The sequence below is a fragment of the Synchiropus splendidus genome, chromosome 7 (assembly GCF_027744825.2).
Source record: "Synchiropus splendidus isolate RoL2022-P1 chromosome 7, RoL_Sspl_1.0, whole genome shotgun sequence".
Taxonomy (NCBI): Eukaryota; Metazoa; Chordata; class Actinopteri; order Syngnathiformes; family Callionymidae; genus Synchiropus; species Synchiropus splendidus.
The window spans coordinates 4,984,920-4,998,584 of NC_071340.1; the positions used below are offsets into that span (position 1 = coordinate 4,984,920).

The 13,665-nt window shown below is 43.8% G+C and overlaps 1 protein-coding gene across 4 annotated transcripts in view; it reads right to left on the minus strand.

Moving 5' to 3' along the window:
- LOC128762365 (atos homolog protein B) overlaps nt 1-13,198 on the minus strand; it is a 21,942-nt gene extending 8,744 nt beyond the window's left edge. For 2 of the 4 annotated variants that reach the window (XM_053870577.1, XM_053870576.1), the window contains exon 1: nt 12,890-13,198. The gene's annotated coding sequence lies outside the window, so the exon portion shown is untranslated. Of the gene's footprint in view, nt 1-1,141; nt 1,845-2,053; nt 3,233-12,889 lie in introns of those variants that run through there. The other 2 variants (XM_053870574.1, XM_053870575.1) reach the window with 2 other exon arrangements.
- Nucleotides 13,199-13,665: the final 467 nt, after the last annotated feature.

Sequence of the window (13,665 nt, forward strand, 5' to 3'; positions counted from 1 at the left end):
CTACTTCCTAGAAAAAAATGGCAAATGGTCATAAAAAGTAACTGCACTAGATTGAGCTCTTCCTGTTCTTAATAAATTACAGGTACATCTTAAACTATGGTATGAATGGCAATTTCATTTGAGAAGTGATAGCTGTCAACTCTGCCACATTATGTGCCATTAACATTTGAGTAGGTGACAAGCATGTAGGAGGAAGTAAATTTGAATTCCATCTCTTTGAAGAAGCCCAGTGTTCAGTACTGCCCACTGGAACAAAACGGTGCAATTTAACACAGAAGCTATGATATATATTTGATAAACATTGGCAGATTTACATGCATTCATACTCATGTTTATTATTTGTTCTATGTTACAAATGACAGCAGTGTCAACAGATAGCATCAAGTGGTTTTGTTGTCCGCCCAATTTCTCATCATCTTTTGGCTGCACCCCTCCCACAGCCCTGGAGGCCCCAAGTCTGCCCGAAGGCTGATAAACACATCCACTAACACACACACTCAGGTTCCTGTGCATGCACAGAGAACAACTGAGAAGCTCAGACAAGTGGTCACCAGTTGATTAGAGAATGTGTCGTATAGAGTTAAGAAATCTGACGTCACAGTAGGCAAGAGGCTAGAATGACAATTCTGTGTGTGTGTGTGTGTGTGTGTGTGTGTGTGTGTGTGTGTGTGTGGTGGTCTTTATAATTAGGTTTAAGCTGGGTTCAGAGTCATGATTAAGGTTAGACATTTGTTTTGGATGGTTAGGTTGAGGCTGGGGAAAACATGTCAATGAGAAACCTCACAATGTCCCCACAGGGATAGCAATACAAACATGGGCGTGTGTGTGTGTGTGTGTGTGTGTGTGTGTGTGTGTGTGTGTGTGTGTGTGTGTACGTGCCAGATGGATTCAGACACACAGGAAGCAACAAAAGTAAGAAAAGAAGAAGTGACTCACACACAGAAATCAAATCCAAGCCCAGTGACATACTTGCTGAGAATAGTGTTTGAGACGGGGGTCTCCTTCTGCCTCACCAACCTCTGTATTATATCTGCCTATATCCCTGTCTCCATTTTTGGAGATCTGAGTGAAGCCAACCCAGTCGACAGTGACATCAACGAGAAACAACTGCAGTGACAGAAGGAGAACTTGTGACACTCACCCATTCAGGAAGACTGCCTCATTTCTTTCTCTAGTGTTCGTTCCTTTGGGTCAGGCTGCCCTATCTGTCTAACTCCCTGTCTCCTACTTCCAGCTGTTAGCGTGGAGAAAGACAGCAGACATGTCAAGATGTTTTGCTGGCTTTCCGTGTCCACTTGCCTCTCTGTATTTGGGTCTCGCTTTTCACTCGTACAGACACAAATCAGTCAGTCTTGAGCAACTTGAACCACCCAGCCGATCTTTTCTCTCCAAACTCCCTCCCGGCCTCCTCCTTTCTCCAATTTGCACCCCTCCAAAATATCTGGAATACAAAAGCTGCTTCACATGTTGGCGTCCCCTCGTCCTCCCCCTAATCAGCTCTGAAGCCCCTCCTCTCAAACCTTTCATAGCCTCCTTCCCTCTCACTCTTTTTGCTTCCTGTGGTTTCCTCTCAGCTGTTAGAGCAAGGCGTGCTTTGCCCACTCAGCAATAAAGCTCACAGAAGGGGGGGGCAGTGCTTTCTCTCAACTCATTGGCTGGGGAAGAGGGGGGTCAGCTGTAGTGATCAAGGTGGTGATTGGTCGACTGGAAAGAGAGAAGGGGGTAGGGTGTGCTTTTTTTTTTTTTTTTTTTTAAAGCTCCGCCCAGCTGTGCTTGTTTGGCTGGATCTGGTGAAGTGGAGTCCCAACTGAAGTGAGTCTACAGTGTGATCCTGCACCACAAATCTGTAACACAGTTAGTAGAAATCAAAAATAAAGCTGCCTCATAAGAATAACCATTCGAAAAGAGACAAGCTAGTGAAGTTGTCAGATATGTATGTCTGTGTCATACACATCTGAATAAGGGCGACAACTGTACACCAACCTCACAGGACAGACGAGTCATAATTTCACAACACTATTAAGACAACAAAAGTTCCAATCACAAACCATACATTTGTTTCCACTGTGTCAAATCTTGTCTTGTTTCTTCATTTTGTTCACTCAATCTATGATGACAAAAAACAACTTTTAAAAGGGTCTGGAAATTAAGTTATGCTCAGCGAGCCTATACAAAAGTGAAGTAAGGGAATTTCCCCACTGTGGGAGTAACAAAAGTTATCTACTCTAATTCTGAATCTGCGATTCTGAGTGGACTGTCAAGCCATGGTGTCACAGTGATGATGTAATGAAGACTGTTAATTTAGGTAGAACTTAAGCATGACATCTCTGATGACCATATTAGGCCAAATTATTGCCAGACACTGCAAAAGACTATTTTTACGCAACTGTCTCAGGGTCCATCAGATCTCTCAGAAGCAACATCAGCTTGGTGAGTCTGCCAGCAACTGCCACGATCAGCTTTTCTTACATTAACCGTTATCTGAATGTTCCTTCTCTGTGAACTAACTCCTTGCAGTCACCACTGATTATCTCAGTTCTAGTCAATAACAAAATTGCCATCAGGCAATATACAATGCTGTGTAAAGCAGGACAATCAGACCAAGCGGACTTTGTCAATTTCAAAAAGTACGCTATATGCTTTTTCTCTGGAGCAGCAACGAGGTTCTTCTTAAACGTACGGCACAGTTACCCAACATTATCGCTTGCCATTTTGTTGGGTTCCTTTGCGTGTCTTGTGTTCCTGTGTCTCTTTCAAATTTTCAGTATCTACATCACTGTCTACTTGTGTATATGAATAACACCGGCCACTTCTCCAGAATTCTTGCAGCTCCGCATCCACAGCCTGTCCCTGCTGCAGAGCAAAGCTCCGACTGGCTACAGTGGGGGAGTAACCGGGTGAAAACAGCAAATTTGAGCACTTTATTGTCATTACAATGAGTTGATGAGTCCAGTTATGCAAGATGCATGTCCAGAACACCCTCTCTAGGCGTAGCCTGCACCGCTTCACCCGTAGCTTATAGACCAGAGGAAAAATAAACAGATTTGCAGTAGAAAATGGATTTATTGAGTCATCTAACTGCAATCATGCAACCTTCTGTTTTGAAAGAGTAATGTGAAGAAGCGTAGTCATGTTCCATTTTTGCTTTATTATTAAAGAAAAATGTTTAATTACATTTTATATGTCTGATATTTTTAGTATTTTTCAGCAGTGTGAAGATGCCTTGCCTATTGTGTTGGAGCCGCCAAATTGCGCTGCTGCGGAGAAAGAAAAAATAACAAAAAGAATATGAAAGAATACTAAAAATATTTATAAAAAAACTTTCTCTATTATCGCCTGATGATGGCACGGCTCTCAGATGAGCGGATGTCAATTCTGCTGTAGCAGATCACCATGATGAGGGATGCACATCAGGTTAGAGTCAGCGAGGTGATGACACTCTTGGTTGTCATGGCAGCGGCACATCCAGTGGTGAAACTGGGTTTGTTGCACATGAGGTGGCTTCAGAGCTGGTTTGTACATCACCATCTCCACCCAGTCCAGGACAGGAACAGGTGGTTGAGTCTGTCGGCTCAAGCTCGCTTGGACATGGCAGACCGCGCATTCTGGCAGTGCCTATGGCTATATCCCCCCAGGGCACCGGGAGGCACCCTAGATGAGGCCACCAATCTGCTGGAGTTGATGGCCGCGGAGAAGGTTCTGCTTCATTACGCACCACGGCTGACGGGACATCACGCGATGGCGTACATCAACCATCAAGAGGGCGTGAGGGCCCCTCCCTGCAGAGGGTGGCAGCTCGTATCCTGATATGCGCAGCAAGCCACCTGCTTGCCGAGAGCGCATCAGAGCACGTCCCAGGTGCCCTACACCAGGGCGTTGGACAGGATGTGCAGAGGAGGCGCTGTCACGGACGAGTGGGGTCTCGCGCCAGAGGCGGCAGTCGCAATCTGGCAACGGTTTGGGTCGTTTATCAAGAGATTCCTGCTTGGCGCATCAGGCCTACTGATGCGCCTGACGAACCCTGCTTTCATACTGAAAGTGATCACTTTAGTGTACTGGTCGCAGGGGGTCATTTTGAGGTTGTTCCATCCTCCTCCTCATCAGAATGAGCAAGTTAGCGCATTCTACGAGGTCCATTTCTTCATCTGCCACTCTTTTTGTCTGTGCGTCCATGGAAGACATCTGCCAGGCAGCATCCTCGTCGTCTGCATCGACCTGGACATGGCATCTCTGTGGTGGCTCATTCTGTCCTTTCTGGGGGTGCATCTTCATACTAGGCTGACGTCCTGGCCCGGTAGGACGTCGGACACTTAGTTACTTTTTATTTTCGCCCATGCTGGGAGGGAACTTGTCCCATTGGCCTTCACTGTGGTTTTTATCCAATAATGAAGGCTATTAGAGGGCGGAGCACATAATGTAACAGCAGTCACATGGATATGCGCGTAGTCCTCTTACCGGCTGCCCTGCAGGCCTGTCTTCTGCGGAGAGCCAATCAATCGACGTTTCAGGCCGAGGCCAGTGCCTCGAAGTGGATTAACCAATAGCGGAGGCCCTTAGAGGGCTACAAACATATTCAGAGAACTGCGGTTACATTAGGTACGTAAATGTCAATAGAAAATCATGTAGGGGGAAGATAAATTACAACGTAAAATTGAATCATTCAAATTCACATTTGATTTTGGAGGGGCAAAACTGTGAATGGTAGATGTAATTTACTGTCACAAGGAGCCGCAGTTTGTCCAGGCCTTTTGCTTAGGTCCTCTGGCAGTGCAAACATCACACCAGACAGAATATCAAATAGCTATAATCTATTTATAGATGTGCATTGCTGCCATCAAGTGCTCAGTGAAACAGAAGGGCTCATTGTCAGATATCTATCAAACATTAACCCAGATTAGGGACACACTGATAGAGTCCCACAAATGCCCAACTATCTGTGTATTCAACTCTTTAGAAGATGCCTAAAAGGTGTTAAACATTGGTTTATAAACGACAAAGGATCACAAAAAACAAAAACCCATCATTTGGATCGGCAACATTTTGCTTTTACAATGGTCACTTGACGTACATCAATAATTGTGACTGCAACTACAGCTGATACTACAACTGCTATGATACAGTAACATGGTGTACAAGTGTAATTACCACTATGTCATGGTCAGTGCTTTTGCTTTTTTCTAATGCAGCATTTCTAATCGAGTGGTCCATATAAGTTCGTCTGACACAGGAAGGATCTGATCAGGAAGGATCAGAGACCGATCGACAATAACGGCATGGGAGCGCTTAATGTGGATAACCACGAGATTACGCCAGTAAACTAATATGCTGGCTACGCTATGGCTGCAAAAGGGTTGAAAAACTGCAAGTTTCAATCATATTTGGCAAAATTACAGAGTGGAAACTCTTTTCATGGAAACCAGTGTGATGACACTACGAGTAGGACATTATACTGGCACTAATGATTGGACATTTAGGGCGTCCTGCGTAGAAAAACTGGCCGTCCTGTTCTGAATGCAGGAGGGTGTCCATTTTTTCATGTTTTGCAGTTTCCTCAGGACACCCAGATGGTCTTTTACAGCAGAGTATTGACATAGTATAGTGTAGTCTGAGCATTGTGAAAGACGTAATAAGACATTTCTTCCAAGTATTCCAAAACAGTTTGACTGTTTTGCACCCTCACTGAGATTAGATAAAATTTAATCTCTAAAAATCCTCTCTCACCAATTCTGAGAATTTCTGTATTTTGTTGCTTTGCTGCCCTCTGCATGTGTGAGACCATGAGTGTTATATCTGTCTTATCTAATATATAATCCTTTCACCTCCAGTAGTGACTCACTCTGCTGTGTTTTTGAGAGAAGGAAAACAGAAATACAAAAGGGAGGAGACGGCATTTCCAACGTTATCCAGTCCTTGGATTTTTGTCAAAGATGGGGCGGAGTGTGGTACTCTGAAAGCTTGGTGACAGGCTGGGCAAGCACAGAGGATGGAATGTTCCAGAGAAATATGTTGCCTATTCATGGAGGACAGAAACGAAAACTCCCTCACTCTCTCCCTCCACCTCTGCTCTCTCGTGCACTGTCTCTCCCTCCTCTTCCCTGAGACTCCAGCTTCACTTCACCGTAATAATTCTCTCACTGCGCTTTTCCTGGCATTTAAATCTGTCTAAACAGTTTTTAACTTCTAGCATTTATTGCTGTGCAGAAATCAAACTGAAATCTCCATCAGAACTGAAATACAACTCACTATTAATACACATCTTTACATCTTTACACACTGAGAGTAAACAGCGATGCATGCTAGAGATTAATATATTCCTATTTTGGATTGTTGATGGTGAAATTCACAACAGTGAAATGTGTTGTTTAGACATTATTTATGAGTTACATGTTGTAAATGATGTGATTGATTATTTATTAATTTAATATGGACTTCAAGAATAGATTGAGATCATCACAGTGGACAGACCACAAGTTTGAGCGTGTCTGCACGTCCTCTCATTTTCGTCACTAGCCCATAAGAAAACAGACAGCTATTAATTCTGGACTACAATTCTGGGCTCAGAATAATACATCTGGAGAAGACCTATAAAGAGATAGATATTAAAGCATGTATTCGCAGGTTTGACTGCTTTCACAGATGTATAAATGGAACTAATATTCCAACTCATAAGAACAAAGGTGTGGCATAGAGAGAGCCATCCCAGACAGTCCTGGCATTGGGACAGAGACGGTGCATGCAAGACACAACTTCTAGTGATAGGACCAGAAGGAAATAATATCGAAATCAGTTGTCTGAATACGTGCTCCACCCTCTAACAGATCTCGCTATTGGTACACACTTTGGCAAAGCCCATAGGAATAACATGCCTTCCTGCATGGCCCTTACCCGAAGGACCAGCCACATCAAAAACGCCAAACACAAGAAAAACACGACCCACCTCATGGTGGTCTCGAAACACTCTGTGGGATCGAATGAACCCAACTTCATATCTCTGAGACAGGCTCAGGTGAATGTCAAAGCTGATGTCCAGGATGTGGCTGCGAAAATGTCCAACATAGACACTCCCTGAAACAAGGATGCTGACAATGAAATCGTTCAGCCCACTCCGCAGGTCACCACCCTTCCAGCCAACTGACCACCATAGCACACTAATAGTCTCTCCAATTAACGCACTGCTCTAGTGTTATCCCATAGATCGCCAAAGCTCTCACTGGGCAGAGCAAAAATGATCTGTCACCTGAATGGTGAGGTAATCACCATAAGGATAAAAGATGGATTCGGGCAGAGTATGATCAAATCCCTGACACGAACACGTTCATTGGCAGTGCCAATAGATCCCCGCTTTTAGCATCCAAAGCCACAACTTGCTCAGGACACTCAGGTGCCCTCTAGGTAAAAACCTACACATTCTTTTAGCAGACACTAAGGCCAGAAGGAGCAACGTCTTAAAAGACACTACATCGAGATGAGCAGACTTGTCTAAAGGTGACTCATACAGTCCCGCCAACACAGTCTGCAGATTCCAACGAGGGATACCAGCTCTAAGAACTGGTCTGATCCTCCCTCCCATGTGAAAATCACTTGACTACGGGATGGCTCCTGGCTGAGAACCTACCAAAGCCCACATGTCCCGTAGCAGAGCTGACAGAGCTCCGTGCATCAGGCTATATATGCCTTTAGTGTACCTTATGGATGTATTATGTATGTATGTCATCGAGTAGCCCCCAGTGTGTAAAGACAGGTGCGTCAATGTTCGCATTTTCGTGCTTTTAATCGGATGGCTGTCTCTGTGCAGGGACCTTGTCAGACATCGTCTTAATTTAAATCAATAATAAACGTATTAAATAACCTCAATAAGCTGCTCTTGAGCTGTTGCATGAATATGACAGCTGTACAAAACTACTACTACTGGTGATAACAATAATAATGTTTCTAGGAAGTGAAGTTACATTAAGGGAACTCAATCTGCCACCACTGTCTCTGGTAGCAGAATAAGATTAGTTATCTGGTGAGAATTCTCGTAATTGTGTGATAATATCGCGATATATATTGCAAAGAAAGCTAAATTGCAATGTCTGAGTCTTTTATATCATGCATCTCTATTGCAATGACTGAAATGAAATATGTGCTGAGCACATTCTGGCCTGAGACCCCTACATGAATTGAGGCAACAGTCATGTCCGCAAAATATATTACCTATACCAGTGGCCCCCTACCTTTTTATCACCGCCCACCGGTCAACTCTAGACATTTGGAACGTGGCCCGGGGGGTATGAAGTTGCCACTTTGAACCGTCAGATAAGGCCTCTGCATGTTTGTGGCCCACTAAGACTCACAAACTCCACTCCTCTCAACCAGTGCCCTAATGCTCTCTGACTCATGCCTTCAAAATGGAATACAAATACAACACGAAATCGAATATTAAGTGCATGAAAATTTAAAATCACCATATTGTTAAATCAATCGGAGCCCTGAGCTTCTTTCTCTGCAAGGAGACGGTCCCATCTGGGAGTGAAGGTAGACAGCCGCAAGAAATCCATGTTTCAAGTATTGTTTATTAAAAACTTGGTAGTCATAGGCTTTCCTCCTGTCTCTTCACGGAGCCTTTTCCCCTTCATAAAGAAACAGCTGTTTCCTTCTCATTTTGCGAGCTTGTGGGTTAAATTGTGGTACCAATTGATCCACGAACCGGTACCGGTCCCCGGCCTGGGAGTTGGGGACCACTGGCCTATACACATGCACTCATTACATTGCACATTTGTCCTCTATGTCTCCTTATCATTAAAAGTCATCATAAGTCAACATTATTTTAGAGCAAGCCCTCTTTAAACCTGTCTGAACACAGGCTGGTTCAATAGAAAGCACTGAGGTCCTGATGAAGAACTAGAACTGGGCCAGCGTGAAGTAGATCCAAAGTAGATCCACCGCGGCACTGCATTGCATTATCCCAGCCAGAAGAATTGGCTTGAAGGGGAAGACGAGGTGAGACAAACTGAAAGTGTGGCCTGACAGAGGCCTCTTTTGCAAGATAATGGGCAGCTCTGTGCTAACACGTTAGCTCTGTGCTAACTGCTGTTCAGTATAGCTCTGGAGGATTTTAGACACTACAATAACTGGAATTGGATATTTAATCCAGCTCCCACAGTCCCTCCAGCAGCATCTTGACATTGGTCTGTGATAACACAGGCTCTCAATCACTGAAACAATTTAACCCCAAAACATTACTGTCAGAAGCTGTTCTAGAACCTTCTTATTGCACATAAACTGCTTTGTATATTTATAAAGAGTAAATAATGCTCTTTATAATCACGCAAATACAACCACGGTCACCACATTGACCAAATGTCTGTGGCAAACTATGATGCGCATTTGTATCATTATTCATTTTAAAATGAATAAATCTGATGTAAATCAAATTAGACAAAGAATTGCGATATAAAGCAGAATCACAATATAAATCCAATCTACACCAAGTATCTGGAAACTACTGAATCGGGTCAAATACATATCGTCTACCTAATGACTAGTGCAGGGCCTTAATATGGATTATTATATGGCATCCTAATCTTATTCCTGGATGAGGCTGGATTACCAAAGGTTCACATGATTACAACTACTTTGGAAACAATATATAAACTACATGCTGAAGCAACACAGGCATTAGCTCATGATTTCCCAACTGGATGGGAGTGGGTAGAGGGGGAGGCAGTGCGGAGGGGGAGGTTAAAGGGCAGCAACAAGTCTATAGCAAAGGTTAATCCTGAGATCAATCTGAACACACAAACACAGTCTTGGCTCAGCAGGTGTAAATCCAAAGCTAGAACATTAATGTGCCAAGAAAAAGCTGGTTTTCAAAACCAGAAAGAAGGATGAATCATTTTTAATTAATTGCCTGAATGGATTCACTGCAAAGCAATCTTCAGTCATATTTCTGTGATGTTATTAAAGGAAAAGGACACTAGCAGAGCGCCATTACATGTCAAATCAAGCACATCAAGATGTCGATTATACGTGAAACACTGATCCATTTGTGTTTCTTAGAAGGCACAAGCTTTCTTGTTTTCTCATCACCACAAATGGCTTGTTGTGTTCATCCACAAACAGACTAGATACCACGGCTTCAGTTTAAATGTTCCGCCTCAGCTCTTCCCTGACTGACCCGGTACAAACCGACGGGAAGCAAATACACAATTTGTTCATCTACGCACCACAACACACAATTATAGATACAGTCAAATAAGGAACATCACAAGCGTACAGTACAGTATCCCTGTTTAATTAGTAAAGGAAAAGAAAAACATGCGGTCGTTCTCATTTTAATTGTCATTCAGCATTACAGTACAGTAAGTACTGATTAATGTCACATACACTTCCCATAGTTTGTGCAGCACCCGCACAGGACACGGACATATTTGGGTCAGGATTTGGTACTTTGGTTTGCTTATGTGAAGTTAAAGATTGTTTGGATTCATGATTGCTTTTATTCTGGGTGTCACTGATTAACGAGAAAACCCTTAATCTTTGGATGACTACATGGAGTACAACAACTGAAAGGAAGCTAAGAATATTCACAGCATTGCTACACACAAGACCTCTCCCATGATTTACAACAATGAGTGAGGTATGTTGTGAAGATAGGTCAAGCCAAGTATGAATTAACCAGTGAGCCCATAATGCACAAAACAAGGGCACCATAACCCAACCCTAACCCACTATATAGGGATATTGACTTGACAGACGGTTAAGTGGCCCAACTGACCTTGAGGTAAGCCTGGAGCTAGGTTTATAGACGAGAGGGTGAGTGTTAGGGGGAGGGAGGGCCATGAAGAGGAGGGCAGAGGATCCTAGGAGCTTAACAGTGGCTGTCAGAGAGAGAACATCAATTCATTCTAGGCACATTTTCATCATTACTTAGACAGTTTATTCTAGTGACGAACTGACACCGTAGACAAAAAGAAACTGCTACTCTGAGAAGAGTAAATTTGATATAAAGGAACCAGAAATACAAGTAATTTAATTCTTACCAAAGTAAACCATTATTAGCAACCTTCAAGTTAGCACGTTGACAGTTCTATGGTACCAGCTCTGTTTGAGATTACAGTAACTCATTCAAGGAGTGTGGTGTTCCATTTCCGAGTCACAATTAGTGAGCTGAAGTACCATGTCATGTGAAGGTGTTTTCAAATTTTTGGGTTGATGGAAAATACACCATGAGGACTGATGCTAAATGTTCGCCTTTAGTGTCATGAAGCTGCGATATCAGAAGGCTGAGGAGAAATGAAATGGTGAGTATATGAAGAGGACCACCACTTAAAACTATACACACCCTCCAGATCAATACTGCCCTACAGCAGCTTCAAACACTGGATGTAACCCACATTATCATCTGTTATCTCTGACATCAAATCCTACAGAGACACATTGGGTGGGTGATGGCAAAGCCCTATAAGCTTTAAGAGGCAGGCCTCATGTTAAACACACTGAGCGGACACCACACTGAAGGAGAACAGGAACCACTCATCCACATCGCCACGTGAAGAACCAAAACCCTGTACGTCCAATAATAGAAGGCTTCTGCACGCAGGAGACCAGAGGGTGAGTGGTATCACTTAACTGCGCTCCTGCAGCATTGCAAGTTGAATGACACATGCAGAAAAAGTATTGTGCTGCTGCATTGCAGGTGAGGACAGACAAGTTTTGTGTTGACCTGTCTGGTGCCTTATTATTTATTCACAGACTGCTCTTTTGCACGCATCTGTGACTATTATCAAAGCACATAACATTACTCAAGCAATCTTGCCACAGCCAGGTCCAGAGACCTTAGTTCTTAGTGCGGGTGGCCCTTTGCTTCAAACAAATATTGAGGAATAAGGAGTGAAATTAAGAGTCAAGTTTTGTCAACTTGCCATTTGGCCTGGAATAAATACCAAGATAAATCTAAAATGGCCCCATGCGGGAAAAAAAGTAAAGTCTCTTTCTCGTTATTCTGTATTTACAGTGCATTTTAGAAGGCAAGAACCAAAGCACAGGACAAGCCCAGACCCGGGCCTTCTGCACTGCACGCACCTCGCCTTCAGGGTTGCAAAGAACCAAATGACGTCACACTCAGCTGAGGACAAAGCCCACTGGTTTCTTCCAGACAGGGAGGAAGAAGGGAGGGGGCTATGAGAGCAGCACAAGGACAACCTCGAGTGATGTTGGGTGGATTATCTCCAACATGCGCATAGGAGTATTTGCATTTTGCGTGTGTAGGGAAATCATTTTTACACACACATCTGGTGTCTTGCCCTCAGTACATGTATGCAATGGGCACACTAATGTCTTCCATGTCCTGCTCATCAGGACAATGGTAAGATTTGCCATGCATCACCTCATTGATGCTATTGATACAATAAAATCTGGACTCAAAGTAAAGTAATCTCACATAGCACATATGCCTTAAATATGTGTTCCAGTCCCTTCTTCTACTGAGAGTATTTCTGTTCATCATCACTCCTCCCACTGAGCCACAGTCATAATCTCACCGATTTATGCCAGAGCTGTTTGACACAGAGATGATGAGTGCAACATCAAGGATGTCAGGAAATGGCAATGTGTGCAGAATAGCATCAGTGGACTGTCTATTAACTGCCACTGCAGACATAAAGGGAAGCGTGAGTGAGGCAGACAAAGCAGGGAACGCCCCCTGCAATCTCCTGTCAGGTCAGCAACTGGTTCAAGCTGGATTCCTGTCATCTTCTACTCACATTCACAGATTATTTCATGAACTAAAAGAGTGGCGTGAGCTGCGTCTTTAGACATGCAAATGACCAAGGCATGAATTCCCATGATACCACCACGCGCAGCGAGATACAGTCATTTAACAGGTAAAATGAAGTGCTTAACATACCTTTCAGCAATGTAGATGCGTGAATATCCTGGACTTGTGAACACGGTTTAGTTGTTTGGCCTTTTTTTCTTGTCTGTGCCGTGACTGCTACGTTGCTTGACTCCAATGTCGCTAATGCTACTCGATCAAGAAGCTACAGGTTCACCAGCATATTATCGCTTTCCCTCACCTATTCGCTATTCTCTCAGGTCACTGCGTTGCTTCCATTCCATCTGTCTTTCTTGAGTGCTCGCAGATGTTTTCCTTGTTCCAGTCTTTTCCTAAAATTCGTCTCGTCTGTCTCTTTAAGCCACGGCGTTTCCGGGGTTCACTCACACGTATATGCATATATAGTGGGCGGGCCATTAAGGCCAGCTGAGCGTCTGTCATTTAAGCGATTGGCCGCAGCCCTCTAGTGCAGCCAATGAGCGCGTCTAAACCACACCTCTTCTGAATATATGTAGCAACTGCGTGTCGTGATTGGAGGATGGATTAACTGAAGGCCCGCCTAGTACACGTGCTACTCCCCCCTCCCACTCCTGCGCGTCAGAATAGACGCTGTCCTCCCACGGTCAATAAAGTCACTAATATTTTACAGATGAACACAATCATGCACTGGTATCTGGTGGAAAACAGCCTAGGCGCATTCGCATTTAATTAAAGTGTGCATTTACTCGCTCGATTGCCTTAAATTGGTTGTGACCGTGTTGCCAGAGACATCCGACATGATGAATCCTGCCCCAACCAACACAGAGGCCCGGTCATTGTGGAAACATGAAATGACTCAGCTTTATTGC